At 41.7% G+C, this 5,877-nt stretch overlaps 1 pseudogene; it reads left to right on the top strand.

Moving 5' to 3' along the window:
* The first annotated feature begins 1,135 nt into the window (after window positions 1–1,135).
* On the top strand, window positions 1,136–2,084 carry LOC149748221 (ubiquitin-like FUBI-ribosomal protein eS30 fusion protein pseudogene; annotated as a pseudogene).
* The last annotated feature ends 3,793 nt before the right edge of the window (window positions 2,085–5,877 follow it).

The following is a 5,877-nucleotide window of genomic DNA, read 5'->3' as shown; positions in this document are numbered from 1 at the left end:
GGGGCTCACGTAGCACATGGATAACCCAGAGTGGGCTCCTTGTCTCAAAGTCAATTGATTAGAACCTTATTTCCCCTTTGACCTTTAACTAACATATTCAAAGTCCTGAATATTAAGATGTAGACTTTTTTGGGGGGGCCATTATTCTACCTTCTACAGGGCTACAATGTAAAAGGGTTTGAAAAATACAGCCTGATGATCAATTATTCTGCCTCAAACATAGCAGGTGGCCTTGAAGTGCTTACCTGTAGTGGTAGATCAGGTTCAAGTTCATGTCTCCCACATCTTTGATCCTCAATCTGAGGACTATTTTTGGTTTCTACTAACCTGGCCGTGGCCAATCCACTCAGAAGCCTGACTATTGGCAGTAACTCTCCACTTTCTATCTATTCTTTTCCTAAGAACACTTAGGATGATACTGTCACATGGAACACAGAGGTCAAATCAGCATTGTCTTTAAACAAAAAGTCAAGGAGGAAATGAAACAAGGCTACTCTTTTCATAAAAGTAAATCCAAACTCTCGCTCCTGAGACCTTTCCATCTCTCTGTGAATGTTCTTTTCATCTCCATCCATGAGGTTATGGACCCTTCTCACACTTGCACACCCCTTTACATCATGCACTCAAGGGTCATCAGCTTTGAGAATCCCTGTCACTCTATGAGATAAGCAGGGGTTATCAGCCATGGATTTCAGTTGGGAAAAAACAAGATATTAAGTTATTTGAATAAGGTAGACATACCAATGTAGAAAAGTGTGTAAACATTTTGAGTTAACTTGTATTCATTGAGTACTTATTTTGGTCTCAGCTGGGTGCCAAGTGCTATGGGAATATGCAAGTAGATGCCATGGTACCAGTCTCATGGAATTTATAATCTTGTTTGGCAGGTAAGATGTGCGTCTGTGTACTCGTGCCTGTGTGCACGTGTGTGTGTATGGGTACATGGGCATGTGAAGGTGTGTGTGTGTACGTGTGTGGATGAGTGTGTGCATGTGTGCGTTTGCAAGTATGTGTAAGCACACGTGTATGTATTTGTGCGTGTGCACATGTTAATGTGTGCCTGTGTCAGTGTGCATGCATGCATGTAACTGAACGTCAGTGGTAGAAGCATACTCAGGCATGGACATGCAGCTTTGAATCAAACTGACTTCTCATCAGTTTCTCTTTCAAGGATGTCCTCTTCTCTAACTTGCTTTGAACACGGCCTGTTTAAACTTTGCAGAAAATCATACCACAGCCTAGTTAGAAGCTGAAACACTAACAGGATTTCTGATTGGCCAGTTAATTAAAACGTATCAAGGGAGACTTTAAGTCCTTTGCTCTTTTTGACTTTTCTGTTTCCTCTTGGAAGAGTCAAAAAGGGAAAAATGTGGACTGCAGGAAGAAAAGAGTAAGCAAACTCTGCTTGGGATGCAAACTTTATTGCAAAGAGTGCCTGCACTCTTTGGTGAGAAGGTGGGATGCTAGAGAGGAGGGTGGGGGGTAATGCGGCCCCGGAGGAGGGGGTGAAGGGCTGGGAAGATCACTTGGATTTGCGGGATAGAGAAACGGGAGCCTCAGGAGGTTGCTGGCTGAGAGCATTTTCATCTAAATATTACATCATATGAGCTCTTTCTCCTCGGTCTTCACGGGAGCGGCTGCCGTGGTCCATGCCCTGGAGCTACACACCCTCCAGATGGTCGATTGTCTGGATCAAGGCTCAGGTAGCCTGGCTCGAGGGCATTGCTCCAAAAGATCAAGTCGTGCTCATGGCAGATGGGCCCCTAGAGGATGAGGCTGCCCCAAGCTGGAGTGGAGTGGAGACTCTGACACCCTGGAAGTAGCCGACTGCATTGGTTAGGTCCATGGTTCCCTGGACCGGGCTGGGAAAGGAAGAGGTCAGACTCCCAGGGTGGCCAAACAGGAGAAAAGAAGAGCGTCCAGGCCAAAAGGCGAATGCAGCGCCAGCACTTTGTCAATGTGGTGCCCACCTTTGGCAAGAAGGAAGTCCCCAATGCCAACTCTTAAGTCCTTTGTAATCCTGGCTTTCTCTAATAAAGCCACTTAGCCCCATCAAAAAAATAAAATATTACATCACATGGATACTGGAGAAGACTTTTCACTAATTTAATAGAATCACTCTTTTAGCATATGTTTTCTTCTTGGTGTCCTAACCAAAAAGGAATGAGAAGATTCTACTTCCTGTTTAATGTATATATAAGTACAACAATTCCTTCACAAATGAATATATGTATATAATATATGTACTTACATTTAACCAAGAAAAAAACCATTTGGAAACTAAAGTTTTTAAAAATATGAATTCCTTGTGTTGCCTGCAGAACAAGCTCAGAGTTCTATCCTGAGGACATGATATTTTAAGATCTTTTCCAGATCTAAAATATACCAAGCTCGGATAATGTTAAAAAGAGGCAAGAGCCTGACATCTTTACTGAGTGATACTCTTTAACAAGAGGCTATTTAAGATCATGCCTAAAAGCTGAAGGAAAATCCTCCTGGTGATTTCAACGCATTAGAACACATTAAAGAAAATTTATTTTAGTCAAATATAGGTGATTTACAATGTTGTGTTAATTTCTGCTGTACAGCAAAGTGATTCAGTCATACACATATATATACATTATTTTTCATATTCTTTTCCATTATGGTTTAACCACACGATATTGAATAGAGTTCCCTGTGCTATACAGGAGGATTTGTTGTTTATCTATCCTGTATATAATAGTTTGCATCTGCTAACCCCAAACTCCCAGTTCATCCGTCCTCCACCCCGCCCTTGGCAACCACAAGTCTGTTCTCTATGTCTGTGTCTGTTTCTGTTTTGTAGATAAGTAGAACACATTTTTAATTGAGCTCTTATTCTGTGCCAGGCTTTATGTTAAGAGCTGGGTGGGCAGGAAGGAGGAGGAGGAAGAGGTTAGATGTAAAGATGCAAATGCTTGGCATGTAAAAGGCACATAATAAATATCCACTGGACAAGACCCTGCACTGGATTGACTCATTTTGTGGGGGAGAGGGAGGGGAGGCACTAGGGAGACATACACAGAAATAAGTGGAGATAGATAGAGACTAGATCAGTGGTTCTCAACATTTGCCTGCACGTTGGAATCACCTGGGAACTTAAAAACAATACTAATGATCAGATACCACCCTGAGTGAGTCTGATTTACTGGTTTGAAGGCAAAGAAAAGAGGAGGGAAAACCATGCCCGAGGTCCCAGGAACTTGGAAGAACAAGGCAGTTGGAGAAGTTGGAGAAGGATGAGTGATTTGGAGTAGGTAAAGTGCAGGGTGAGATGATCTTAGCCAGAAGATGGAACTTCTGGAAAGAAGATAGACAGGCGAGGGGCTTCCCTGGTGGTGCAGTGGTTAAGAATCCGCCTGCCAGTGCAGGGGACACGGGTTTGAGCCCTGGTCAGGGAGGATCCCACGTGTCGGGGAGCAACTGAGCCTGTGTGCCACAGCTACTGAGCCTGCACTCTAGAGCCCGTGCTCCTCAAAGAGAGAGGCCACCGCAGTGAGAGGCCCGCGCACCACAACGAAGGGTAGCTCCGGCTCGCCACAAGTAGAGAAAGCCCACATGCAGCAATGAAGACCCAACTCAGCCAGAAATAAATATATATAAAAAAAAAGATAGACAGGTGGATAGAGTTCAGCTCCTGAATGGCCTGGGTTGCCATTGTACTGAGATGGATTTTCTTCTGCAGCCATTGAAGAGCCAAGGAAGAATTGTAAGGAAGGGACATCAGGAGACATGTACTTTGGAATGGTAGCGCTGGAATGGGTGGGGTTCACGGTTGGGGAGGGACAGACACCATTGCCAGGAGGCTATTGCATTGGTCCAGGTGAATAAAAGCTTTGGCACTGGGAATGGAGATGGAAAGCCACATTCCGTAAACCCTTCTGGGACAGACTCACACTGTCCTGCTAACCAACTGGCTGCGGTTGACAAGGAAAAAAAGAGGATCCCAAGAAAGCACTAAATTTTCCAGACTATGCTTTCAAATATAAAGATTCCTTTTTAACATCAACTAAGAAACTTCAGGCATCCACATCCTAGTAATTACAGTTTTAGTATCTGTTGATTGAGAAAATCAGAATAATTGGCAAGCTTGCTCCAGCTGGGGAGGGGTGTGTGTGTGTGTGTGTGTGTGTGTGTGTGTGTGTGTGTGTGTGTGTGTGTCCTGCTCTGCCTTCTTGAGACTGGATCTTTTTTACTGGCATTTCTGAGTTATGGCACTCTCTTCAGCAAGGTTCCTTAACAACATGGTTCCTCCTACAGAAGGCTACTCACATTTGTGTGTGGTTTTCATACGTTTGTCTCTTAGAGAGCACTTACTCCTTATTTGTGGTCCTCTCACTTATCACCAACCATTATTCCTATTTTTCTGTCACTGGGCACCAAGTGACAGAAAGGATTTGTTTTTGGTCTATGTCTTTCTTTAAAAAAATAGTACGCGTTCATTGTAAACACTTATAAAAGGTAGAAGAGTTGAAGAAGAATTATTCATATCAGACCTCTCTCATACTGTTAGCATCTTAGTTTCAAGTATGCTTTTGGTTCATGCCTATATTTATTAGTAAAGTTTAGAGATGGCTTCCAAAATGATTTTTATTCTCCCTCTCTATTTTTTCTCTTAACCTTGGGTTATGATAATTTCTCCACATGATTATATTTGTTAATGAGATATTATTCCAATAAATCGATTAATAATTTTTTGACTAGTGCACCTTTGTTGGACTTTATTTTTTTTCACTTTTACAAATAATGCTACACTGAGAACCTTGCATGTAAATCTTGCAAAGTCTGATTCCTTTAAGACAGCTACTTAAAAGGGGGATTACTGGGTTAAGGTATGTTTCTTTTTGAAGATCTTTTATATAGATTGCTAAATTCCTTTTCAAAGATTTTGAGCACATTTACTGAGTGTTAGAATATATTTTTCTTATCTTCATAATATATTTTTAAAAATACATCTTTATTGGAGTATAATTGCTTTACAATGTTGTGTTAGTTTCTGTTGTACAACAAAGTGAATAAGCTATATGTATACATATACCCCATATCCCCTCCCTCTTGCATCTCCCTCCCACACTCCCTGTCCCACCCCCGTAGGTGGTCACAAAGCACTGAGCTGATCTCCTTGTGCTATGCAGCTGCTTCCCACTAGCTATCTATTTTACATTTGGTGGTGTATATATGTCAATGCTACTTTCTCACTATGTCCCAGCCTCCCCTTCCCTGCCCCTGGGTCCTCAAGTCTGTTCTCTACATCTGCTTCTTTATTCCTGCCCTCTGCCACTAAGTCCATCAGTACCATTTTTCTAGATTCCATATATATATGTGTTAGCATACTGTATTTGTTTTTCTCTTTCTGACTTACTTCATTCTGTATGACAGCCTCTAGGTCCATTACCTCACTACAAATAACTCAATTTTGTTCCTTTTTATGGCTGAGTAATATTCCATTGTATATATGTGCCACATCTTCTTTATCCATTCATCTGTTGATGGACCCTTAGGCTGCTTCCATGTCCTGGCTATTGTAAATAGTGCTGCAATGAACATTGTGGTACATGTATCTTTTTGAATTATGGTTTTCTCAGGGTATATGCCCAGTAGTGGGATTGCTGGGTAATATGGTAGTTCTATTTTTAGTTTTTTAAGGAATCTCCATACTGTTCTCCATAGTGGCTGTATCAATTTACATTCCGACCAATAGTGCAGGAAGGTTCCCTTTTCTCCACTCCCTCTCCAGCATTTATCATTTTAGATTTTTTGATGATGGCCATTTTGACTGGTGTGACATGATACCTCATTGTGGGTTTTTTTTTTTAACATCTTTATTGAAGTATAATTGATTTACAATGTTGCGTT

The sequence above is a fragment of the Delphinapterus leucas genome, chromosome 10, assembly GCF_059928025.1.
Source record: "Delphinapterus leucas isolate spDelLeu-1000000601 "Yukka" chromosome 10, BTC_Dleu_Yukka2, whole genome shotgun sequence".
Classification (NCBI taxonomy): Eukaryota; Metazoa; Chordata; class Mammalia; order Artiodactyla; family Monodontidae; genus Delphinapterus; species Delphinapterus leucas.
Note: the sequence above shows the minus strand (reverse complement) of the source record. Positions and strands in the feature narration are given on the sequence as shown.